The sequence below is a fragment of the Pongo abelii genome, chromosome 7, assembly GCF_028885655.2.
Source record: "Pongo abelii isolate AG06213 chromosome 7, NHGRI_mPonAbe1-v2.0_pri, whole genome shotgun sequence".
Lineage (NCBI taxonomy): Eukaryota > Metazoa > Chordata > Mammalia > Primates > Hominidae > Pongo > Pongo abelii.
The window spans coordinates 28,427,809-28,455,012 of record NC_071992.2 but is presented as its reverse complement, the minus strand read 5'-3'; the positions used below and the strand labels follow the sequence as shown (position 1 = coordinate 28,455,012).

General features: G+C 46.3%; 1 protein-coding gene and 1 long non-coding RNA gene across 4 annotated transcripts in view; both read right to left on the bottom strand.

Annotated features, from left to right (window-relative positions):
- Positions 1-27,204, bottom strand: part of DPYSL2 (dihydropyrimidinase like 2) — a 143,280-nt gene that overhangs the window by 46,279 nt on the left and 69,797 nt on the right.
- LOC134761915 (uncharacterized) lies at positions 180-26,684 on the bottom strand. The gene is made up of 2 exons (XR_010141077.1): positions 17,380-26,684; positions 180-16,844 (listed from the first exon to the last, which is right to left on the bottom strand). It is a non-coding gene; the product is annotated as an uncharacterized LOC134761915 (long non-coding RNA).

The following is a 27,204-nucleotide window of genomic DNA, read 5'->3' as shown; positions in this document are numbered from 1 at the left end:
AGCTTCAAACTTCAGGTCCATGCAGAATTTCTCCAAGAGATGTTGAAATCCTTGGCTCAGTGTGGGGCGACATCTCTGTTTCCTGTAATTAGACAGGCATTCTGTGTCTGAAAAAAAGGCCACGTTTACAGCACCTCATATCCCTTCCACCAGTGGGAGAAACACGAACTTGGCTTCCAGTAAGTGTGTGGTGTTTCATCTCTGGAATTCAACTAGGCCTTCCAAAGTCCCAAGAAGTGACTTCTCCTGGCCCCACCACCACCGTGTTCTCCAGAGACCTCACAGGCCCTCAAGCCTGCTGGCTCTCAAATACCCAGCTCAGACAAGGGGGCCTCAACTCCACCATCTGAAAATCTGGGCTGAAACATTCTCTCACTAATGAAAGAAATGCTAGAGAGCCAGTAGAATCCGTGTGTGTGAGAACAGCAAGCACCCAGTGATTCCGTAACTGTCCCCTGGGAACTTTCTGAGAACAAGGACAGGACAGAAAGCCATGAGGAATCTACTATAGATGCTCAGGGCTTTGGCTCCAGAGCCAGGTAGAATCCTGACTCTACCACTGACTAGTTCTAGGACCCTGGACAAAGTACTCCTCGGTGCCTCAGTTTCCCCATCTGCAAAATAGAAATAGCAACAGTGCCTACTTCACTGTATACGAATTAAAAATATAAACTTTGGAGTCAGAAAGCCTGAGTTTACACCCCAGCTCTACCATGGCTAGCTACAGAACCTTAGGACTCCTTACCCTGTCAGGGCCTCAGGTTTCTTAGCTGTGAAATGGACCTAATAATAGTAGCTACTCACAGCATTGTTCTGAAATAGTATCTAAGAACAGCTAACAACAGTAGGGCCTACAAAATCGTGTGTTAAATAGTAAAAACATACTTTAGGGATGCCTTAAGGAGATAAACCTGCTGAACATAATCCCTGGTACAGAACTAGTATTTTCCAAGTGTTCTAGCACCTTCCAGTGCTGTTGTGGGGAGACGAGATGCACCCTTCTATGTCAGGGGAGAGCAGGGGGGATAGGCTAGGACAGAGGATTCCAATGAGGAAAAACAGGGCGTGGGAAGGGACTGGATAAAGGCGTGATTGAGGGAAGCAGGGCGGAGGGCCCCGGGCATGGAACTTTGAGTCACTCATCTAGCTAAGTCTTCTGCATGAAACTGCATACGACCCAAACAAGACAAATCTGTCCTGTTCACACAGCAAGCAGGCACTAATTGTAAAAATAAGAGTAAATGCTAGAAAAGGAAGAAGCATAGAGACCCTCTGTCAACAGACATAAATACAGACCTTTCACATCCCAGGGCAGCCCCCAAATGCAGGACACTGTGATGTAAACAACCTTCCTATCAAATGGACTGTATCCAACAGAATGTATCAGGAACAAGTCAATTCGTTTCTCATTCTATCAAAAATCAAATGCAAGTAAAACTACCTATCAGAGCAGATAACACAAATGATCCCTCATTAACAGACTTCATGTCATCCCAATCAAAAGGAAAGAAACCTGATGCTACAGGCCCTCACGGATCCCACAAAACATCATGACAGCTACATCTTCAGCAGGCTTTGAAAAACTGAAACTCTTCTTCCAAAACCCTAGGGATACCAGGAGCCCAGGCTGGGGTAGACACCCTAGCTCTCCCCGTCCCTTTCTCATGTGTGTGCCTGTGTGTGCACATGGGTGAGTGTGTACATGTGTGTGTATGCCCATGCGCGTGTGACAGGGAGGAGGTGAGGAAGGATAGCTCCCTACTTCACTTCCTGGGTTTGAGGAAAGGCTGTTTTAAGGAAACAGACACTTCCCAGTTTTGACCACAAAGTCTGCCAGAAATAAATTCCAGACGATGAACAAATTACAGAAACAGTGCAGAGAAGTAATGAGTGGCAGGGACCCTGGGGGCCGGGGGACAAGCCAGAGGTGCTTCCTACGGGGCCAGGGTCAACAATCCCTGCCTGGCCAGGCTGCACTCTGGGGAGCTCCAGCTCAGCGAGGTGTGGCAGCCGGCAGCGTCCAGCCCAATGAGGCGGCCAGAGAAACATGTGAATAACGACACTTCCTCTGTTTGTCTCAGCTTTTGGTTGCCTGGGGCTACGGGACCACAGATTCAGAGTTGGCTTGCCAAAAATAAGAGATTACAGGGCTGTACAGAACATCACAAAAAAATAACAGTCACGCCACAAGCTTCCACGTGCAAAGACTGGGTTTGACTTCGTTTTCCTTCCTGTTGGTTCCTCGCTGGGAAGGGAATCCAACTATAACTTAAGGACTTGCAGCCCCCACAGAAGAACACATACTTACATACACAACGTGCAGAACTAAATGCTCCCCAAAAGCCCCAAAGCCATTGTTAATAACAGGAAAGAACAATGAGCAAATGAATGGACAGGGTCATGATTATTTCTTACTGAGTTCTACACACAAACCATGATCTGATTACAAAAATCCTTCTGTACAAACACGGATTGAAATAAATCAGGTGATGCTCACCCCTCTATTTCAAGACATCATTTATGGGCAGACAATACATAATAAAGACAAGACCACCTCATTCAAATAAAAACTAGCGTGTACACAGGATGCTCATCAGCAAATGGACACCCACTCCACCCTTGTACAAAAGCTGTGGCAACAGTCCCATTACATGGAGTAAAAAAAAAAGATCCGCTGTTGGATTGAAACTAAACTCAGAAACACAATGCGTGAGGAGTTGGGTCTCTATTCTGTTTATTCCAAGGTTGCACAATTCTTGCATCCCCTCCAAATAAAGTCCAGCAGGGAAGGAAAAGTCGGTGATGTCATCTGTTGACTGAGATCGCTCTAAAGCCAACATAATTTGATGGGTGTTTTCCTCCTAGGAACCTGGACTGAATTCAAAACATAGCATAACATCTGAGTCTGAACCACGGCCATCGTACCATCATGCGCTTCCCATCTCAGGCTGAGGGCTAATGGTTCAATGGGTCTTTTTTGTCCCCAGTTGATTAGTAAGACTATGAATAAAAGCCAATGTATCTGAACAATAAGGTTTAAGGCTGATAAGGGACCTGTTATTCAGGGAGCTTTTAATTACTCTTTATAACTGTGTGGACAGCTGGGAGTCCAGGGTCCACACAAACTCAGCCCAGCACCACCGTAACAAATGTAAATACTTCCTCACAGGTATTTTCTCTTTGTCCTCAGGAATGATGAGGGTAAGAGATAATAGTCCAGATGCAAAACATCCCTCAAAGGGAACTTTTGTTTTTTATAAAATTCCTCTAAGTACAAAAGTACTTCAATGCCAAAACCCTGGAACACCAGAAAGAATGGAGAAAAAAATAAAATCTTCCATGACTCATCCAATCGTCCAAAAAAAGTCACTATTACTATGTTGATGTATGTCTAAACAATCTTTTTCCTATCTACTTATACATATATACATTTTTTACAAAAGTAGCATCATAATGTTTTTATGTTTAAAAAAGCTATTTTTTAAAAAAGTATCAAATCAGACATAATGAAATCATGGTCTGCTTATTTCCATCAACATACTGTGAACATGGTCATATTAATAAATATTTTCCACAATTATTTTTTTTTTGAGATGGAGTCTCGCCCTGTCACCCAGGTTGGAGTGCAGTGGCGCGATCTAGGCTCACTGCAACCTCCGCCTCCCAGGTTCAAGCGATTCTCCTGCCTCAGCCTCTTGAGTAGCTAGGGCTACAGGTGCGTGCCACTATGCCCGGCTAATTTTTTGTGTTTTTAGTAGGGACAGGGTTTCACCGTGTTAGCCAGGACGGTCTCGATCTCCTGACCTTGGGATCCGCCCACCTCAGCCTCCCAAAGTGCGGGGATTACAGGCATGAGCCACCACACCCAGACGATTTTTTTTTTCTTTTTGACACAGGGTCTTGCTTTGTGAAGTTCGTGGCAGGATCATAGCTCACTGAAGCCTCAACCTGCCAAGCTCAAGCAATCCTCCCACCTCAGCCTCCCAAGTAGCTGGGACTACAGGCACACGAAACCATGTCCAGGTAATTTTCAAATTTTTTTGTAGAGACAGGGTCTCCCTATGCTTCCCAGGCTGGTCTTGAATTTCTGGGCTCAAGCAATCCTTCCATCTCAGCCTCCCAAAGTGCTGGATAACAGGTGTGAGCCATCACACCCAGCCCCACAATGATTTTTTTTTTTTTTTTTGAGATGGAGTCTCACTCTGTTGCCCAGGCTGCAGTGCAGTGGCACAATCTCAGCTCACTGTAACCTCCACCTCTCAGATTCAAGTGATTCTCCTGCCTCAGCCTCCCAAGTAGCTGGAATTATAGGCGTGCAACCATGCCCGGTTAATTTTTGTATTTTTAGTAGAGATGGGGTTTCACCATATTGGCCAGGCTGGTCTCGAACTCCTGAACTCAGGCAATTCACCCACCTCAGCCTCCCAAAGTGCTGGGATAACAGGCGTGAGACACCGCGCCCGCCCCCCACAATAAATTTTAATGACTATATACTACTATTTTCTAGAGATGGCCTTAATTTACTACACCAGTCACCAATTTTCATCATTTAGCTCATTTCCTGTTTTCCTCATTATAAATAATGCTACAATGAACATCCTTAGAGCTAAGTGTTTACATATAGATTACTCTGGGTCAAGGGGTATGAATTTTTTTGTTTACACATTTTTACAGCTCTTGTTAGATACTGTCTGTCTTATTACCCTCCAGAAAGGGCCATGCCAATGTAAACACCTATCAGCAGTTTGAGTGTTCATTTAACTACAACCTAGCCAACAGCGGGTATTACAACTTCTACTTATTTAACTCCTTTATTCTTTCCCCCTCAGAATTGACATTTATTAAGTTTATCATATTTGCCTGAAGTATTATTTATATAAAAGAAATTAAATAAAACAGATAAAAGTGAATCCTCCAACATAGTTTCATTTTTTTCAGCTTACTTAACCCCTTTTAACATTTGAAAGTTTAGTAGATAAAAACTCAGCTCAGTGACACTTTAATTTGTATTTCTTTTATTACTCATTCAGTTGAATATTTTTTATAGTTCAATGGTGGAATTATTTCCTTTTTGTGAATACCTTGCTCATACCATTTACCTTTTCTATTAAAGCATGTTTTTTTATTAAAATGTTAAGATTTCATATTTTAAATGCATCAACCCTTTATCATATATTGCAAATCGAATGTTCTACTTCTTGTTATCCTTTTATTATTATACTGTTAGTAATGTTTTTAAGTGCTATGTAGTCAAGCATCTCCATCTTTTCTGATTTCTGCCTTTGTTGAAATATCTAAATTATATGGCTTTTCATCTGTATTTTCTTCTGGTCTCTTCTGACTTTACTGTTTAAATGTAATTCTTTAATCCATCTGGGATATATTTTGGTATATGAACTAAGGTAAGATGTTTACTTTGGTTTTCAAAATAGTTAACTTCTAGTATAATACTATGAATATTTTACAAGTTTACCATGAGTATGAAATGTTGCCTTTTTTATATACTAAATACCTAGATACAGTTAGTCACACTAGCAGATTTTCTACTTTAACCTGCTTGTATAGCTGTCTCTTCTGGAGCTAGTACCACACAGCTTTAATTATTATATTTTTACAGTTTGTTTTAATATCTAGCCAGTAGTGGTCTCCCAGCCTTATTCATTATGACCTTTTTGAATATTTTTTGGTTCTTATCACCTGTTTAATCTTTCACCTGAACTTAAGAATCATTTGGTCAAATGGAAAACAAAACAAAAACTCAACCACCTTTTGAGATTTTGAATTTTAAAATTAATCTAAAGTATACACTTCTTTACAGTATTGGGTTTTTCTGTTTACTAACATAGCATTTCTTTTAATTTATTTAAGAGTCTTCTTGGATTCCATATATAAGAATGTATTCTTATAATTCCTAGTAATTTTATATTTTATGTTGCTATTGTGTATGGATTTTTTAAATTATATTTTCCAATTGGTTATTTATGACATACAGGAAAGCTACTAATTTTTAATACATTATTTTTAAGTCGGTCATCTTACTAAACTTTCTTCTTAGATCAAATATTTCTTCATTTAATTCCTTTGAATGGCTAAAGTAAACCATCTAAAAATAGTAATAATCACTTAGGGAGGCTGAGGCAGGCACTTGAGGTCGGGATTTCGAGACCAGCCTGGCCAACATGGTGAAACCCCATCTCTACTAAAAATATAAAAATTAGCCAGGTGTGGTAACGGGTGCCTGTAATCCTGGCTACTCTACTCGGGAGGCTGAGGCAAGAGAATCACTTGAACCCGGGAGCTGGAGGTTGCAGTGAGCCAAGATCACACCACTGCACTCCAGCCTGGGCAATAAAAAAAAAAAATAGTAATAATCTTATATTTTCTCCCCATTATTATTACTTCTCATTTTTCCTATCTTATTACACTGGCTAACATATCCAGAACCATGTTAAACAGTAGTGATAACATGTATTCTGACCCCTCCCTCATCAGGGAGCAATATATTGAGGTACTTGATGGGCTAGCCCTGGTGCTCCTGCCCAAGTCCCATGGCCAGGGACCTGATGCTAAATGGAAGTTCAGGTGACTAGGTGACTGATTTCCGCACATTTACAATGCAGAACATAATGCCTTTGAGAAACATAAAAGATACTCTCTACTAAAGCAGACCAAATGATGATCATGCTAACAATTTCCCATGGTAAATGCAAGACTTGGCCAGGCACAGTGGCTCAAGCCTGTAATCCCAGCACTTTGGGAGGCCGAGGTGGGTGAATCACTTGAGGTCAGGAGACCAGCCTGGCCAACATGGTGAAAGCCCATCTCTACTAAAAAAAATACAAAAATTAGCCAGGTGTAGTGGCACAGGCCTGTAATCCCAGCTACTTGGGAGGCTGAGGCAGGAGAATCACTTGAACCCCAGAGGTGGAGGTTGCAGTGAGCCGAGATGGCACCAGTGCACTCCAGCCTGCGTGACAGAGCAAGACTCCTGTCTCAAAAAAAAAAGCTAATGTCCAACCTTTCATCGGCCCTGCAGCAAAGGCATGTTCAAAGCATAGTGGCCATGGAGACCAGTGGCTACCTTCCCAGCTCTGTGCTTCCTCAGCCTCTCTCAAGATGAAGCAGGCAGGTTCTCACCCATTCCTTTACCTCCTCTTTCCCCAGTTGGGTCCACTACCCCCTCCTCCAGGAAGCCTTCCAGGCCCATCCAGATGGAAACTGGCCACTGGGCCTTTGGACCTGGCAGAATACTCATTGGCTTTCACCTGCTCCCTGGCATGACTTTCCAGGACCCAATCACACCTCACTATGCAAATGTGGCCATCTGACTCCTCACCCAAACTCCACAAAAGTGCCAAAAAGGACCTCCATATAAGAACCATGCACTACATTTGAAGAGGTATTTTTTCATCCAAATAGTTAAAAGTGCTTTTGCTTTAAAGGGTTCACTTTTCAGGAGAGGCTAGAAGGGGCCCTTCAGGATGGGACTTAATACTGATTATATGCCAGGCAATGCTCAGTACTTTGTACATTCAATCAAATTTAAGCTGCACAGTAACCCGGAAATTATATTACAAATCAGAACTCTGTGGTGCAGAATTACCGTATGATGCAGCAATTCCACTTATGGGCACACACCCAAGAGTTGAAGGCAGGGAGTTGAATAGATATTTGCACACTCATGTTCATAGCAGTATTATTTACAATAGCCAAAAGGTGGAAGCAGCCCATGTATCTACCAATCAATGGATGAACAGATAAACAGAATATGGTCTACATATACAATGAAATATTATCCATAAAAAAAGGAAATTCTGACACAGGTTATCACATGGGTGAACCTTGAGGCCATTCTGCAATGTCATATGCATATATACTTATACGAGGTTCCTAGACCAGTCAAATCCATAGAAACAAGTATAATACAATGGGGGCCACCAGGGGCTAGAGAAAGGTGGGAATAGGGAGTTAGTGTTTAATGGGAACAGTTTAGGGATGATGATCCGTTAGGCATGACGATAAAGCTCTGGAAATGGACCATGGTGATGACTGTACAACAACGTGAATACACTTAATGCCACTGAACTGCCCACTTAATAATAGTTCGAGTGGTAAAATTTATGTTATGTATGTTACCACTATAAAATAAAGAAGGAAGAGCCGGGTGTCGTGGCTCACGCCTGTAATCCCAGCAGTTTGGGAGGCCAAGGCGGGCGGATCACAAGGTCAGGAGTTCAAGACCAGCCTGGCCAATATGATGAAACCCCGTCTCTAATAAAAATACAAAAATTAGCTGGGCACGGTGGCGGACACCTGTAGTCCCAGCTACTCGGGAGGCTGAGGCAGGAGAATCGCTTGAACCTGGGAGGTGGAGGTTGCAGTGAGACGAGATTGGGCCACTGCACTCCAGCCTGGGAGATAGAATGAGACTCTGTCTCAAAAAAATAAAAATAAAAATAAATAAAGAAAGAAGAAAGAAAACTGTGGCTCCGAAAAATGAAAAGTCACTTGCCCAGCTAGCAAGCCATGAAGGTAGAACTCAAACATCCTATGGCCAAATCCGGAGTCTAAATTCTAAAATACACCAGACTCTCATCTACCAAATTCTTCCCCACACATCTCTCTCTTGGGTGGACACTCCCTTCTCCTGCCCACCCAACGGGTGAAATCCACCCCAGGGTAAAATTTGAGCCAGCTTTCAAGGGTCAGCTCACATAGGACCTATTGGCTGAAGCCTCCCTCGGCTCTCCCAGGCAGATTTTAAAGATTTCTCTTCTCTATTCCACTGGAACTTTAGTACAGCAATCTTCACATTTCATTTTCATCTTTTCTTTGTAGGTCTTCCCAATAGACAAGAAGTTTTTTGCAAAGAGGATCTTATCTGTACTTCTAATGCCCAGATCAGCACCTGCCAGATGGCCAATAAATGTCAGCTGAATGGATGCATAGATGAATAAATGAATAAATGAATGGATGAATGAATGAATAGGTGAATGAATAAACGAACACGGTTTTCTTAGCAGCAGAAACCACACTAATTCACTTTGTTTAAACAAACCAAAGGCTGTGATGGTGCCGTGAAGGTGACCACATCCTTTCTCCTTGACAACCCTCCAACAGCCCATATCACTGCAGCCTCAGGCGTCTAGCACAATACTCTCCGTTCTCAGTTCTGGGAGGGGCCATCTCATCGCTGTTACATCCAAAACATCCAAAAGCAAGGACGAAGTCACCTTGAATCCAGTGCACTTAAGGGAACCACGCTTAGGTGTTGTGGGATTTAGGAGGACGAGAGACACCTCAGGTTGAAACAGGAGAATTTTTATATAAAATTAAAAACAAATAAGTTTTCCTGTACTAAGCTAACTTATCCCAAAGGCAGCAACAGGCACAGCCCAGACCCAAAAAAGTCTTAATAATATTATCTAATATGCTCTTAAAAACTCTCGCAGCACTCCCTCAACATAAAAAAAAAAATTTCCTTTGTTTTATAAAATAAATTTATAAATTCCTGTTCTCTATAACTAGTAACTTCAAGTATTCTGTTTTATCTAAAAAATACAACAAAAGTCATAAAAAAGCTAAATAAGCCTAAACTACAGCTGCCTGGGCACCATAATAAAGGTTATAAAATAAGCCTTTGCCTAGGCAAACCTAAATAACAAACATCTAGGTTGCTTGGCAACAGTCATATACAATCCTGTCTTTGTCCTGCCTCAATATCCCTGCTTTCACACCACTATGAGCTTATTTCAAGCTAGCCCAGCCCCTTTTATAAAATATATATAAAAGTCAAGTACTGTCTTTGTTCCAGGCCCAGTCTTTCAAACATAAGTCAGCTGGGCCTGAGTACACTCAGTAAAAATTCTCCTGTTTCAACCCAAGGTCTCTCACGTCCTCCTAAATCCCGCAGCATTAGCACCTGAAGTTCCTATAAGAGAGGGCCCAGGCACGGTGGCTCACGCCTGTAATTCCAGCACTTTGGGAGGCCGAGACGGGTAGATCACAAGGTCAGGAGATCAAGACCATCCTGGCTAAAACGGTGAAACCCCATCTCTACTAAAAATACAAAAAATTAGCCGGGCGTGTTGGCAGCACCTGTAGTCCCAGCTACTCTGGAGGCTGAGGCAGGAGAATGGCATGAACCCAGGAGGCAGAGCTCGCAGTGAGCTGAGATGGTGCCACCGCACTCCAGCCTAGGGGACAGAGCGAGACTGTGTCTCAAAACAAAAAAAACAAAAACAAAAACAAAAAAAGGAGGGCCCAGGAACATACCCAGCAGGATTAAGTGCTGGCCCCGGAGCCAGATGACCAGGATCTGAGTCCTCATTCAGCCTCATACTAGTTGGGCAAGTCCCTCAGCCTCTCCCTTCTGCGATGCTCTCATGGGTAAAGTAGGAGACATTTCCCACCCTATCTTACAGAGTGAGGGTATAGCATCCAAGGAGGGAGCAGCTGTGAGCAATGGTTCCTGCAAACTACAAGTGTAGAAGGAAACTATTCTGATTCCTCTGCCCTCTGGAGATCAGGAGGGAGTCTCCATCAGTGGCAGGAAGGCACTGGCCCTGGAGATGGTCCATATCATGGCTGAGAGTGCCTGGACCCCGCAGGCTGTGTGCTGTCAGAAGGGTGACACTGGAGGAAGAGGCTAACAGGGCCTCTGCCAACTTCCCTCCCCAGCATAGAACCACCTACCTGCCCACCCCATCAGGAAGCAGAAAGAAGGCTCACAAAAGGGAGCAAAACAGGATTTACTCTCAGCCATGCGGTGAGATCAGAGCAAATCTGGAGGAGCAGTGCCAGGCTCAAGGGAATGGAGGTAGCCATTCCAGCCAGCCACAAATGGTGAGCCCTAGAGGGAGGGCTCAAGGGTCCTCAGTGGGGAGAGCTAAGAGGCCTGCCTTTCTGGACCCCTGGTTGCAGGTACTCGTTCTCATCTCTGTGAACATCTTTGCACTTGCCACACCAGATGTGCCAGCGCAGGGTAGGGAAAACACACTCAAACCAAGTTCTCACATCACAGGTCAAGATAAATGTGAGTAGGAGTCAGTGAATGAGTACACGGGCCTCAAAATAAAGCCTAAAATTAAAACCACAATGACACAGCGCCTCACACCCACTCGCATGGCTATAATCAAAACGACAGACAATAGCAAGTGTTGGCAAGGACGCGAAGAAACCGGGGCCCTCCCACGCTGCTGGTGGGAGTGTAAAATAGCACAACCACTTTGGGAAACAGTCTGACTGTTGCTCAGAAAGTTAAACATATTTGCCAGTAACATGGCCAAAAAAAAATTAAACATAGAATGACCACATGACCCCACAATTCCACTCCTGGGTATATACCCGAGAGAACAGAAAACTCACGTCCACACAAATGCTTGCCCACAAATGTACATTATTCATGCACAATAGCCAAAACAGTGGACACAACCCAAATGCCATCCATCGATGAATGGGCAAACAAAATGTGGTCTACCCATAAATGTAATATTATTCGACCATAAAAAGGCATGAAGTATTGACACATATTACAACTTGGATAAACCTTGAAAACATTATGCTAAGGGAAAGAAGCCAGATATAAAAGGCCACATATTGTATTATTCCATTTATATGAAATGTCCAGAACAGGCAACGCTATAGAAATGAAGTAGTGGTTGCCATGGGCTAGGGGTGCAAGGGGAGACGTGGGGAATGGGGAGCAGCTGCTAATTGGTAGGGTTTCTTTTTGGGGTGGTAAGAATGTTCTGAAATTAGACGGTAGTGATGCTTCCACAATTCTGTAAATATACTAAAAAGCACTGAGTGTAGACTTTCAGAGAGTGAATCTGAGGGTACACAAATCATATCTAAATTTTTTTAAGATTTTTTATTTTTATTTATTTTTTTGAGACAGGGTCTTGCTCTATTACCCACACTGGAGTGCAGTAGTGCAATCAAGAATTTTTAGAGTCAGTATACTCATGTAAGCTAACATAAATAAGAAAGAGAGAGAGCGAGAGAAAGAAAGGAAAGGAGGAAGTGGGAAGGGGAAAAGAGGGGACAGGAGTGGAGGGAGGGGAGAGGAGGGGAGGGGAAGGAGATACTCTTACTCAGAAATTTTCTTTCTTTGAAAATCCCTTATGACATTTCTAAGGAGAAGCAAGAATAGTATGACCTTTGCAAATTACCTTAAAGACAAAGAGGAGAAGAAAGAGCCAAGCTAATACATGAAGAGGGAAAACAACCAGAAAAAATGACAGTTCAGACACAATCATGGACAGAAATCCTATAAGTCAGTAGGGGCCACCTTTACCTGCCAGGGGGACCACAAAAATAGGGGATTTCTGTCAAGAAGGCAGGAATGTTCAGCAGAACACAGCTTCTGAATCATCTGACTCTCTCAGAACCAAGACAAAACAGTTCAAATGCCTACAAGCCACAGGACCCAGGAAATACTGCAGAGTGGGCACTTTCCCCCTCTACATAAAAGAACCTATTTCTTTTCTACGCATCAGCTTCTCCAGTCCATCTTTCATTAAAAGGACTTGCCATGGAATTAAAACTCGTATTTCAGGACTAAGATGGACAATAGGCCTTCTGCAGCTCTTCTCTGAAAAGTGAGCTTTTCGGTAGAGAACAAGCTTCCTTCACAAGAATGGCACTCCCGCTGGGTATGAGCTAAACGCACGACACTTGGACACTTGCGCAGCTAGGAATGCGCACAGCCCCCGTCCTGCCCAAGTGCCACATCCCTTTCTGGGCTTTCATTCCCCCACCCCCACTGCCTGCAAAATGAAAGAAAGATTGCAATAAACAAGGTCTAAGTCTCAAACCCGCCCCTCACCTGGAGCTTGCAATCAGGTGTCAGGCTCCCATCCACCCGCAAGGAGCAGAGATTTTGGTGTTGAAGCTTCAACCTGCCCTGCGAGCCAATCTTTATTTCAAAGTACTTTGTGCTGTAAGCTAAAGGGAGAAAATGATCAAATGCCTCAAATCTCCTGTAAGCAGGGACTGTGCCTGGGGGGAAAGGTGCTCACCAAGGTGGGGGCACATCGGGTGTCTCCTGGTGCTTTCTGCTGGCACTAACATTCTAAAACATGAAGCATTAAATACAGCAACATGAATCTTCCTTTTTTAACATGGAAAATATGTTTTCATAGAGCAGGGGGGAAAAGAACTCTCTAAAAAACAGAGCTGAATAGGCTTAGCAAGAAAAGAAATTCAGGAGATGGAGAGGAGGAGCTCTAAAACATCCACAAAAAAATAAACCATTTCATAGCAATGCTGACCATTTTAATTGATTCTCGATGACAGAAGAACACGAGAAGAGGTAGACGATGTAATGCGATGGCTGCTGAAGGCAACAGCCACAAAACAAATTTAGCCCTTCGAATACCACAGTGGCCATGCATCATTTTAAAAAGCTTCAACTGTCAGGAGCAAAACTGGGGTGAAGGGGCTACTCCCCAACACATGTAATTTGTCCAAGCCCTGCCATGGCCACCACCTCCCTGGATCCTCAAAGCAACCCTATTATGCAAGACATGCTGATCCAGGTGCTTCTGACGATTCAGAAAACCAGGACCAAGCCGTGGGGCACCCAGCCTGAGCTAATAAGCAGCAGAGTCAACCCTGGCATGAAGGTCTCCCAGCTCCGTGAAGATGCATCATCAAGAAGGTTGGGCCTCAAATTCTTTCCATTACACTTCATGTTTCTCCCTGGATTATCTCCATAAAGGAGAAAAACAATACCGAGAACACAATTCCAACTCTGAGAAATTGTCTGATCTTCCTCCTTGTCTCTGCCCCTCCTCAAAAAAAAAAAAAAAAAAAAAAAGAGGCCGGGCGCGGTGGCTCTCGCCTGTAATCCCAGCACTTTGGGAGGCCGAGGCGGGTGGATCACAAGGTCAGGAGATCGAGACCATCCTGGCTAAAATGGTGAAACCCCATCTTTACTAAAAATACAAGAAATTAGCTGGGCGTGGTGGCGGGCGCCTGTAGCCCCAGCTACTTAGGAGGCTGAGGTAGGAGAATGACGTGAACCTGGGAGGTGGAGCTTGCAGTGAGCTGAGATCAAGCCACTGCATTCCAGCCTGGGCAACAGAGGGAGACTCTGTATCAAAAAAAAAAAGAAAAGAAAAATGCCATCTGCCCGTGGTGTTTCCCAAGCAGACATGGGAGGTGCTGAGCCTAATGAACCTCATAAAAGCCCACGCCAAAACGATTCAGAGAAATGCAAAAGATGAGAGCCAGGCAAGGGCAAGGCAACCTCGGAGCAGCCTACGTGACAGAAATCAGCTCAATCTGGCCCCGCGTGGAAGAAGGCTCCCAGGCCTCCCAGAAGAAGGGTTAAGTTCAGTTGATGAATGCATGGCATCAGTTACTCCTCTTGATTGCTCTCCAAATCCCCCTCTGGGATGCAAGGGGAGATCTAGGGCATCAATCCGGGGCTTCCGTAGGAGAGAAGAGACACCCAATATACCACCGTTTTGGTAAGCATCTTCCATGCTGGGTGCAGCCTCCCACTTAGTAGGAGATGTATGATATCTGATCATTTTCTCCCTATATATTACAGAAAAAGTACTTTTAAATAACAGGTGGATAGAAGGGCAGGATAAAACTTGAACACCAAAATCTTTCTGTTCTTCCAGGATGGATAGGAGCCCTGTACCTGAGGGCAAACTCAAGGTGGGTGCTGTGTCTGGGATTGTTGTAAAGCACCTGGCACAAGGCTGGGCACAAAGCAGCTTTCATGAACAGGCTGCCTAACTGCTACAAAGCAAACGTTCGTCTCGCATTCTAGGATCTGCAAGGGCCATTGGCCCAGAGCTTGGATTGGAATCCCAGCCCTCGCACTTGCAGGCTCTGTGGCTTCAGGCAAGTCATTTCACTTCTCTGGACTTCTCATTACTTCATTTATAACAGGAGGATAAGCCTACCTATCTTCAGGGTTGATGGAAGGATTAGAAATGGTGTATGCAGGGCTTGCATCCCACAGATTCCCGATAAATGATATCAATTATCTGCTCCCTCCAAACTCCTCACTTTCTTCTAACTATCTCTTGTGAAAAGGATGGAATCACACAACTCCCACCCATGACTCCCGGCAGGTCTGTGGAGAGGTCCAGAGAGCAACTGCTAGGGTCATCCCCTTCCCGAGCTCATTGGAGGACAAGAGGATTCAACACGTGTCCTTTAGAGTGATGGATGCCTGGGTTTGCCTAGGACAGCCCTGGTTTGCACTGCTGTCCTGCAATCATTATTAGTAGGATATAGAAGTGTACTCATTTGGACAAGAACCTAAACGTTCATCCTACAAAGAGGGCTGAAGCCCCATCTAACTGTGCAAAGTGACATAACAACACGCCACCAAGCTGTGGCTTTCTGCCCAGTTTCCATTTAAAACTCTGAAGCTAAAGTTGCACTTCCTCCAAGAGATTAGGTCGTCCCTCACTGGGCTCAGAGTTGGCTCCAAAATATCTGTCAAGTCCTCAGGGACAGTTTCCTCACTCAACACTCTCCTTGCTTTAAGAATGGACCCATCCTACCTGCTTTTTCATCCCCTGTGATTTCTGCAGCTAATGAGCTAAGGTACTAAATAAATAAAAAACAGTAAAAAAAAAAAAAAAAAAAAACTCCCAGCTGAAGCAAAAAGGCATGAGATGTGCCTGTCCACACAAAGAAGCTGCTCGCCTCTGCCAGAACTGGCTAGTAATGGGTCCTCCCTTTGCTTTCAGTTCTGCTGGGTCCATACTATCCCTTGGTTTGACACTACAAAAGAGGAAGGAGCCACAAGCCACACCCGGCTGGAGAGAAGAGAGCTCTGCCCTCTGCCAGGCCTCTCCCACGCTGCACTGCTGGGCACGGTAGGCCCTACATGACTAAATGCTTCCTTAGCCGAAACACCCACTGGGGAAGAATTTGTCACCAATACTTCCAGCAGCACGACCCTGCAGCCCTGCCTGGAAGCTCAGCAAACTGCAGGGCAGGGGGGAAGAGGGCGGAGGTCTGGTTCAGTGAGGAATGCAACCCCCCCAGCAGACAATGCAAGGAATCCACCATGAAAAACGGAGGGGCTTGAATTCAACAGCACAGCAATGGACACTTATAAAGATGGCCTCATTTGAATGCCAAAAAAGGCTGAAAATTCAAAGACAGCAAGAGTTATTGATTTGATGGGCTGTTTTCTGGGAACACTGCTTTACATCTGCAGGGCCAGATGTGTTGTCAAGAAAATCAGGCTCCAAATTCTCCAGAGATTATTTGGAGGAGGAAAAAAAAAATAGTGAAAAGTAAAATTTTTATTTTCTTGCATAAGAAGTCTTCTTACAGGATTATAAGCCCTATAAGCTACATTATACCTTTTTTTTTTTTTAAGATGGGGTCTCACTGTCTCCCAGACTGAAGTGCAGTGGCACAATCATAGCTCACTGCACCCTCAAACTCTGGGGCTCAAGCAATCCTCCTACCTCAGCCTCCTGAGCAACTGGGACTACAGGTATGTGTCACCATGCCCAGCTAATTTTTTATTTTTATTATTTTTAGTTATTGATTGATTGATTGATTGATTTTGGTAGAGACAAGGCTTCACTTTGCTGCCCAGGCTGGTCTTGAACTCCTGGCGGCTTCAAGTGATCCTCCCACCTCAATCTTCCAAAATGCTGCAATTACAGGCATAAGTCACCATGCCCAGCCAATAAGAAAGCTTCTTATACATCGTTGTTTTTCCTGCTATGTTCAAAACACAAACTCATGTACATGGGCTTGAAGTTGAAACAATCCTTGAGACCTCTTCCTGATCTCACCAAGTGACAGTGAAGTGAGATAACCCATCCGGAATCAGTGGCACGCAACTGCATCTTTGGTATATGAAAGATGAACAGACAAATGGTCAATCGATAGATTAGATAAATAATAGATATATACAGATAGATTAGAAAGATGATAGATTAATGATAGATTAGGATAAATAAAACAGATAAGTGATAATCAATAGATATAGAGATGGATTAAATAGAGATGATAGATCATAGGTATAGACAGATGTCATATCAAGATAGATATAGACTAGATAGATATATATCAATATATAGATAGATAAGACAAATGATAGGTAGGTAGGGAAATAGATGGTAGATTTCGTAGATGATCATTTCATAAGCTTCTGGAAGCCACCTGGCTATAGAATTCACCTATGCCAGGTCATGCTAGATAGATAAATATATATTAATAGATAGATAGATAGATAGATAGATAGATCGACAGATAGATAGATGATAAAAAGATAAAGATGGATACACACAGATGTGAGAGACAGAGAGGGAGATCTTTTCACATGTGTTCCAAAGGTGTCACAATGATTACTTTTAAACAGTATGGCACAAAAAAACTCACCTTTTCCCATAGCCCTAAGACATAAGAATTGGTTGTCTCCATTTCACAGATGTGGAAATAGCCATCTAGAAACACATTAGGATGATCACGCTCAGACAGAAAGCACTAGAAAGGGAAGTTAAACTTAGATCTGATTCTTGGAGCGCTCCCATCCTGTCCTGTTGAGTTACTTACAACCCCATCCTCTGAAGCCTGGTCCAATAAACTGTGCCCAGCTGTGGGAGCGGGGCTGGGAAGGAGGTGAATGGCTGCCTTAAGAGTCCGTGATTCTATGTTATTATCAGGCCCTTTTGATTTTTGTCTCACAGGCTCCCCACAAGGAAAGATTCCAGTCCTGACCTATCATTAGAGAGTGATTAGGTCATAAACACTACAGATTCAACCTAAAGACAGTAGGGTTTTCTCAGGGAAACCAGCACAGCAGGTGGCCACAGGCTGGGGACAGCAGTCCACATTCCAGTTCCCCTCTGCCCCCGGCACCCACCCTGTCCCACCAGCCAGGGCTGCTCCTGCTCATCACCACTTACTCCAAGTCCTAACCAGTGCCCTTTTAGGGAATTAGCCAAGTAAAACCTTCCCAAACACCAAGGACAGCAACTGAAGGAGGAGGCTCTTTCTGGTGACAATTAGCTCAGCCCCTCCATGGTTAAGTTTCTGGGGAGCATCTGGCTGTAGACTCCACCCTGGCCAGATAGCAACAGTGTGATCCCACTCCCTTCGTGAAGACGACAGGACAGAGCAGGGAGCAGAGGGCAGCTCTGGGTTTCAGAAAATCTTGGCAGACATTCATTCGGTTTCAACAGAAGTCCAACTATCAGAACAAGCACTGGGATCCATGATTCTTAATCCCAGCCATCACCTTGAGGCTTTCAAAACAACCAATGCCAGGCCCACCTAGAACAATTAAGTCAGAAGGTCTGTTCTCTGCATTTTGTTACAACTCCCCAGGGGATTCCAATGTGCAGTCCAGGTTTTTAAACCACTGCCCTAGCTCATTGCAAAATTCTCTTAACTGGACAGCAGCCTCAGCCGCCGCGACCCAACCCCCAGCAACATCCTCTCTGTCATTAGGGGGAACACTTAGTCATATTCAAAGAAAGCTACCTCCCAGATGGGTTAACCAGAAAGAACTCTAATTTCTACTCACTGTCACTCCCCTTTATCATTACCATGGCAGTTAAGACGCTCTAAAAGCAAGGAATTTAAGCAAATGGCTTCACCCAACAATCACAGAGAGTCAAAGACAGAACCCTCAAAACCCAAAGAAATCAGTAATCACTTCTTAAGAAGAAAGAGAAAGGTCAGCTTGGGGAGGAAGAGGAAAACAAAAGGGAGAAACAGCCCTTAATGGGTGACTTGGGGTCAGAGCCATGGATGGTTAAGTCAGAAAACACAAATCCCTTGGCCACCCACGTCAATCTTCCCTTTAAAACTAACGTACCGGCCGGGCACAGTGGCACATGCCTGTAATCCCAGCACTTTGGGAGGCCGAGGCGGGTGGACCACCTGAGGTCAGGAGTTCGTGACCAGCCTGACTAACATGGTGAAACCCTGTCTCTACTAAATACAAAAAAATTAGCTGGGCATGTTGGTGCATCCCTGTAACCCGAGCTACTTGAGAGGCTGAGACAGGAGAATGACTTGTACCTGGGAGGTGGAGGTTGCAGTGAGCTGAGATTGCGCCATTGCACTCTAGCCTGGGCAACAAGAGTGAAACTCCGTCTCAATAAAAAAAAACTAATGTACCAAACAGGCACAGTGGCTCACGCCTGTAATCCCAGCACTTTGGGAGGCCAAGGCAGGAGGATCAGCCGAGGCCAGGAGTTCATGACCAGCCTGGGCAACATAGCAAGACCCCATCTCTACTAACAAGTAAAAAATTATCCAGGTGTAGTGGTGCACACCTACAGTCTCAACTACTGGGACAAGAGGATTGTTTTAACCTAGAAGTTCAAAGCTGCAGTGAGCTATGATCGCAACACTGCACTACAGCCTGGGTGATAGAGTGAGACACCATTTCTAAAAAACAAATAAATAAAATTCTCTGCACCATTAATTTTTCAAAGAAGGGCAGAATGCTCACCTATTATGGGCTGTCATAAAAAGCTAAGAAAACCAACCCAAACCTAGGCAGGGAAAATGAAACAGGCCCTCTACCCTGGTTCCTGTCTTGAACAGAGAGAGGGATATTAAACGAAACTACTAAAAACTTACAGTGTGGTTAGGTGTTTTCTTAAGCGACTCCGTGGGTATATGCCTGCTTAAACACCCTTTCCCCTACAACTCAACAGGGAGGCTACACCAGGACCAGTTGCCTTGCAAGCTTTGCAGGGGAGGTGGGCAGACGGGGAGGCGGTACCAGGATGGGGTGGTTTCCATCCTGTGCTTCCCCAAGCTCTGGGATTCTCCAGAGGCAGAGGGGCTGCCATGCGGGGATGACAAAGAGAAAGCGGAGAGGATCTGAGCTCCCCCACAGCCCACCTGCCACCCACCATTCCAACCAGAGCAGTTCTGCATTCATCAGTCTCATGTCTCAGGTGGAGGGGGTTCCACGTAAGGTTTCACATGAGAAAGGGTTGCCCCGGGACAACAATGCTAAAGCTATCATGAGTAGAAGGAGTAACGGGCCTGGCTCCCATCAGACTCATTGGGTAGCTTCTCCGGCTGCCCCCACAGCCAGCTCCGGGCATGCAGGGGCCTTAGAAAAATGGAGAGGCCACGATCGCTGTCCTCAGAAGTCTCTGCCCAACTCACTCAGCCAGGACATAAGACAAGGACACACTCAGACACATGTGTGTCGTAGAAGCTTTCATCTAGCACTAAGGAACTCTGAGACCCGACCACTGAATGCCTGACCCTCACATCCAAAAGTCAGGCAGACCTTGCTGGAGCCTGGCATTCCCACGGGCCCCACCTCCACTCCTGGTTCCAGCTGTCAATCAGGCCAGCAGGATCGACAGGAAGTTCCCAATAGTCTGTGTGACTCAGCTCTAGGGCAAGTCAAAGACTAGGCTCTGGGAAACCCCCAGTGCTGCCTCTCTCCATGTACAACACCCATAGGCAGAGTAGGAACTGGGATGAGCGCACCTGAAGGGGTGGAAAATCACCGCCCCAATGAGTCAGGCTCATTTCCAGCACTGTAACTGCCAGCTCCCAGGGCCAGGTGGGGGCAAGAAACCCTGGGACAGTATGATAACTGCCACAATGTCCATGAAACAGAGTCTAGACACCCACTCGGGGATGCCCTTGCTTCTGGAAGGGCCTAGAAGTCCCTAACCCCCACAGGCCTACCCAGCCTACCTGGCTAGCCCGACCCAATGACTCCCTTCACAAGAAAAGCGTTCAGTAAAGTGTGCGTGCTGGACCTTTGGGAAGAGCGGTGCTGTCTCTCAGGATGCTCCATCATCCTTCCTCTGCACTGCACCAGGAATTAGGAGATCCCTCCGCTCTGCTCAGTGCCAGGCATTAGATTGGCCCAAACTATGCCAAGGGGACGGATGGATTCTTCCAGTCCAGCCACTCAAGGCCGAGATTCACGCAGGGACACCTGAGTGGACCCAGGCCCCCGGCGTCTGCTTGCAGAGGGCACCCGTGTCCTTAGGAGAAATGTGTGACCTCAACCATGTGGAGACTGAGGGGACGAGGGGAGGAGCACAGAGAACCAGCCCACACCAATGGCCCATTGGATAACGTGGCTTTCTAATCGCCAGGCCACAGGCAGATTTTGTGGCAACAACTTTGGTCCTGGACTTTGAAACTTAGGTCTGATGTGGTCGGGCGTTTTTGTAAACACTTTCTAACCCGAGTCAAATGAGTGCTGCAAAGGGAATAATCAAAGTATCAATTACAGACACATCCATATTACAGTGTGTGCATGCGTTCACATATGTGTACTCGCCATAAGGAGGGAGCAACCCACATGCCACATGGATGAACAAATGACAAGCCGTGGATGTACCGCAGTGACACTCAGGAGCCACATCCCTTCAGGAAGCCACCTCGCCTTCCTCCCAGCCCTCCTGCCTCCATGGGGAGGCTCAGTAGGAAGAGCCAGGACAAGCCCAAGGCACTTGGGGGAATGACTGCTGGGTCCACTGTGGTGCTGGGACCATGTGATTTCTCCATGTCGTGACCCTCTGTACTTGGAGAGCAGGCTTTCTCCCAAGAGGACCAATGAGAGAGCTGCTGTTCCCACCCCCTTCTGAAGAACATCCTGGACAGAGGGAGCTGTCCCATCCACAACCACAGGCCATGCCTGGGCTCTGGGCTTCCCCTTTCTGCCACCCTCCCTCACCATGACCAGAGCTGACCACAGGGACTCAGGGAGCTGGGGCTGCAGAGGGAGCCACTGCTGAGCAAGCGGCTGCTTCCATCAGGGTGAACACAGTCCACATCGGATACCTAAACCCTCCTCCCTCCTTGTCACACTAAGTCTCTTGGCATCACTCAGAGGAAGCAGGATATCAAGTATCGTTAGTGTATTCATTCATTCATTCATTCATTCTCTCATTCATTCACCCATGGGCATTAACAGAGTGCCTCTGAGGAGTGAGGCTGCCCAGGCGGCAGGGAATAGGAAAACGTAAGAGACGGGGGGGACTTGAATGAACCACGTGCAAGGCTGAATGCCACCTGGGCTGTGGGATAAAAGCCCAACGTTTGCAAAGGGGCCACACAGCAGCCATGGATCACAGGAGGAGATCAGTGAATGGGAAGCACCCAGGCTGGGCCACCAAAGGTGACGAAGCTTCTAGAGGCAGGGAAAGAAAGGGAGGGCATCCCTGGCTGAGATGACAATGCAAGTCTGGGCTGGGGCAGCAGGAATAGGCCACGTCGTGGAGGGTTCTGACACTTGGGCTGATTCTCTGAGCAAGAGGGAGTCACTGAAGGCTTCAGAGGAAGAAGGCGGCACAATGAAAGTTGCGCCAGAAAAACAGCCTGGCGAGAGGCAGGAGGTGGGGGACAGACAGCAAGCCTCCTCCGAGGACCGGGGCCAAAATTCAGGAAAAGGTGACAAAAGTCAAATCTGTATGGGTAAGGGAATGAGTGCAAGAGGTAACACAGAGATGAAAGCAACTTGAGGCAGCACGAGGACATGAAGATGCTAGGATGACTCTGCAGATACCGCCAGCACAACCTCGAGAGAGCCCTCTCCAGGACTGGGCACCAGAAAAGCAGCAGGGAGCAGACAGGGAGTCCGACTGGGGACAGGTGGATGGAGGTGCCTGATGCACACCCAGGGAGCCACAGCCAGAGGAGAAGTGACAAGGCTGGTGCTCAGGAGGGACGGCCCCTTCCAGGCCTGCGGTGGCAGCACCTCCCCTCCTCCTCCCTGCTAGAGTCCAATCCCCATCTCTGCTGTGCAGTGCTACCCAGGGACCAGGAAGCCTGCTGGGTGTGTTGTGCCTGAGGGTGCACATCCTGTAGGGAAAGCCTGGAGTTCAGGTGAGCAGAAATGACATTCAGAGCAGTGGTTCCCAAGCTCTGGAGATCCAGAGTGTGCAGATCCGGCATGGACCCCTGAAAGTCACGCTTTCAAAAAGCTCCCCAAGCACCAGATTCAAATACAGACTCACAGTCCCCACCAGCAGATTTGCTACTTTAACCAGGTAAGGTGGGGCCCAGGAAGTGTAATGTTTCAAGATGCAGCCCCCAGAAGCAACACACAAAGCACACAGTCCGCCAGCCATGCCTAGACAGCGCTTGCTCTCAGTGAATGCTCAGGTCAAGCCCTGCGGCAGCTGGGCCTGTTTTCCAGCTATGCAAGGGAGAGTAGAGCTCAGTGTACAAGAGATGGGAGGGTGCCAGTACCCAGCAAGGATGGAATAACAATAGCTACCACGTGGGAGTGCTCACTACTGGACAGATGCTGTTGTGATGCCACCACAGTCCACCTTTGTCAAAACTTGCCCCATTTTGCAGATGAGGCCACTGAGGCTGAGAGCAAAGGTGGCCCCACGGCAAGCGGTGAGGCCAGAGCTACAGGTGTATGTTCCACACCTGGCCACCTGCACCGACGCACAGGGTAAGTGTTGGCAAGTCGTGTCTGTCCTTCCAGCCTCAGTCTTCCCCTATAAAATAGAGGTAACTGTTCCCAGCTGCTTCCTAGAAACTCTGAGATCCTGAACTTGAATGACCATGAAGGCCCTGGGAAGTCCGTAGGGTTTTCCCCAAGCAGCAATGCGGCCGCCCCCACAACCCCTCAGCCGGTCTGGATGCCGCCTGCAGGGTATGTCTGCAGTCTCTGCCCACCCACCACTGGGTGGAAAGGGCAAAGGGCGTTCCCCCGGCTCCACATTGAGTCCGCCTCATAAAGATCTCATTGTGCGATTCTCAATAGCAGGCTCTGTTTAATGGCAATAATATTATCTTCTGCTGCTGACATGCCATCTCCTTTTTTAAACCAAGAATATTTGGCTGTGTTTTCCTCTACATGCGGCGCCATTTCAGACAGAAAGGAGCCTCCAGGGCCTGTGACCTGGGAAACGCAGAACCAGCAGGGAGGCAGGCGAGGATTTACCTGTGAGGGCAGGTGACATGGTGACATGGTCTGGAGAAGGCCAGAAAGCCAGGAGGGTGGAGTGCCCAGGGGCAGGGCGGCGGGGAGTTGGGAGGAAGAGGGAGATTTTTGTACCAATTCACTTCAATTGTTTATTTCAGCAAGCAGCAGTGGGCCTGTGAAGTTTTCAAAGTGCCCCAAGCATTTCTTTCTGGACTCAATATATTAAGTCAAAGAAAGCAGCAGGTCTTAGGTGCCAATGAAGCGGCATTAAGCTATTTCTCTTTGCAAGACCTCCTTCTCTGTGAAGCAATTCCCAGCCACTCACTCACTTAAAGCAATGCAGAACGTCTGGCCAGCAAACAGAAAAAGGAAAAAAATTCCTCAGTTCCTCACCTGTATTATTACCATTCCCTCCCCCAGGGAAAGGCAGGCTAGCAGAAATTCTACAAGGGTCAGTAACCATAGGTGGTTATTTGCAAGAGTGGTTAGTACTTTTCTCAGGCTATAAAAGCAATGGCATTTGGGGGTCACAATGCTAACCATACACTGCCCCCTCTGATGACTTTTATTCCTTGAGGTTCGCTCATTGGATGCCCCACTCTATAGCCAGATCGCATCACACAGCCTCCGTGCAAATGCCATAGCATTCTGGCCAAGGAAGCAGAGCAGGCGGTCAGACTCCTCACTCCCCTTTCCGGACCACCTGCCCATAAGGCCATCTGCTGACTCTTCTGAGCTCCCTGGGCCAGGTGCCGCACTCAGAGGGGTATGTCCCTCGTCCCTAAACAGAAGGAACCCATCTGGATGACTGGAAAAAAGGCCACAGCCGCTGAGGGGGAAGACGAAAGAGAAATTCAGGGTGGTGGCAAGAAGGCGATGCTCCTGTGGTAAGGAAGGGAAGGCAGTAAAGAGTCAAAAACAAGAGTGGGGGCCAAAGCGTGGGGCGAGCATGTGGAGGGAAGAGGCAGATCCAGGAACGCAGGACAGGAGATGGTGGGCTGAGGGGTTCTTTCCAGCAAGTGTGAGAGAAAACAGGGCCTTTCTGTATCTGCTGAGCAAAGTGTACTTGATGAGAGGCAAAATCTCCCTGAGTTTCAGTGAATGAGTTTCAGTGAATGGCCGAATGTAGGGGCTGGAAAGGACTTCCAGGGTCATGTAGTACAAATCCCTCACTGCAGATGCACAGCTAGAGCATAGAGTAGGGTAGTGACTCAAGGTCACACGGCAAGTCAGTGTCGGAAGGGGGCCAGCACTCCAGGCTCCTAACTCCTGGCTGGGGGCATTTCCCTCTCCAATGATAGATGACACTGACCATTCACTCGAGAATTTTTTTGTTTGTTTTTTTTTTTGAGACGGAGTCTCATTCTATTGCTCAGGATAGAGTGCAGTGGTGCAATCTCAGCTCCCTGCAACCTCCACCTCCCGGGTTCAAAGAGTCTCCTGCCTCAGCCTCCCGAGTAGCTGGAACTCCAGGAGCATGCCACCATGCCTAGCTAATTTTTGTATTTGTAGTAGATTCGCCATATTGGCCAGGCTAGTCTCAAATTCCTGACATCAAGTGATCCACCCACCTCAGCCTCCCAAAGTGCTGGAATTACAGGCATGAACCATGGCGCCCAGCCAGAGAAATATTGTTTTTAATGGCTATTGACTCTCTGTGACCAATCCAGGGGCCTGCAGGGTCTCCCTGTGAACTCCAAACTGAGGCAGATGATCACCCTGACTTGGCCTTCCTGGCTGACGCCCGAACAGTCTAAGCTTCTCCAAGTTCAAGTGTTTCTCCACAGCCTGCCCTGGAGGAGAGGCAGAAACACCCACAGGTGCCAGTGATTCCCCAGCAACTGACAAGGTGCAGGCTCTGCTCTCCCTAGGTGTGCATGAAAGGTCCCCCCGACATCCCTGGAAAATGGCACCCACTAGGTTAAAGGGCAACGTGTGCAGCAAGACACAAGTCACAAGGCTTACACTTGGAGGCTTTTCTCAGTGGTGCCAAGAAAGCTGAAACAGGAGAGAGCTGTTCCTGATGCTTCAGACCCTGAAGACCAGGACAGAGAGAACGCCAGAGGGTGAGTTGTGATTTAAAATGGGGGGGAACTCAGACTAGGAGGGGATGGCAGGGCAACATTCTTCTAGCTCAGGCAAGATAGAAAAGAAGTTTCCAGACAGACCCCAAAGCCACAAGCAAAAAGACCATCACTCAGAAAAATAACCAGTAAGAAAGGTTTTTCTATAGCAGAAACAGCTAAGTTCTTTCTACTTAGACCCTCTTCTGAACTGAACTGCTAGCTTTTCATATATGACAGACTCCATGTTGACTGTCACTCTTGGATGCAATCTGTTTTTAAAATATGTATCTGACAGGCCACTATGCAGCTTGCCCACCTCCTCAAAAACAAAATGACATTTTTCAAAAGGACAATCAGTGGGCATGCTAGAATCTAGCAGTTCACAAGCAAACTCTTAATATTATGTGTGCTGTGTCACAGTGCTGTGAATACGGTTCAGATTTAGTTAAACAAAAAGCACAAAGCGGCCAGGCACGGTGGCTCATGCCTGTAATCCCAGCACTTTGGGAGGCCGAGGCAGGCAGATCACCTGAGGTCGGGAGTTCGAGACCAGCCTGACTAACATGGAAGAAACCCGTCTCTACTAAAAATACAAAATTAGCCAGGCGTGGGGGTGCATGCCTGTAGTCCCAGCTACTTGGGTGGCTGAGCCAGGAGAATCACTTGAACCCCAGAGGCGGAGGTTGCAGTGACCCCAGATTGCACCATTGCACTCCAGCCTGGGCAACAAGAGAGAAACTCTGTCTCAAAAAAAAAAAAAAAAAAAAAAGCACAAAGCCCTTGGAGCAATACGTAAGGGGCACCCAGCTGTGGGTGTCAGCAATTTCATATCTAAAAGACAATTATCTGTGGGTCCCCCTCCAGACAGGGCTGCCCAATTCCTTTTATGTTAAACTCAGCCTAGAGAGTATCGCCTCCATCTGATTTTCATATCAGAGGATTAGGAGTTCCTGCTTCAACATTTCATTTGTTGCAGCCCATCCTCATTCTAAAAAGAAGCACTCTTAGGAATTCTTCTAAAAATCTCAATCAAATACTTATGCTCAACAGCTTAAAGTTGGTGGCATTGAAGATGACTTCAAATGCCATGTTTTCAAAACCAAATCACATTCTGCGGTCAAGGAAGACAAAAGTCCACATGGAGAGAAAGCAAGAAGCCATTCATCTTATCAAAACTCCTTAGAACCATATTCTCTAGTTCAATGGAAGAACTTAAAATTTGACAGAAAATGAGCATAAATAAATAAGACAAATGGT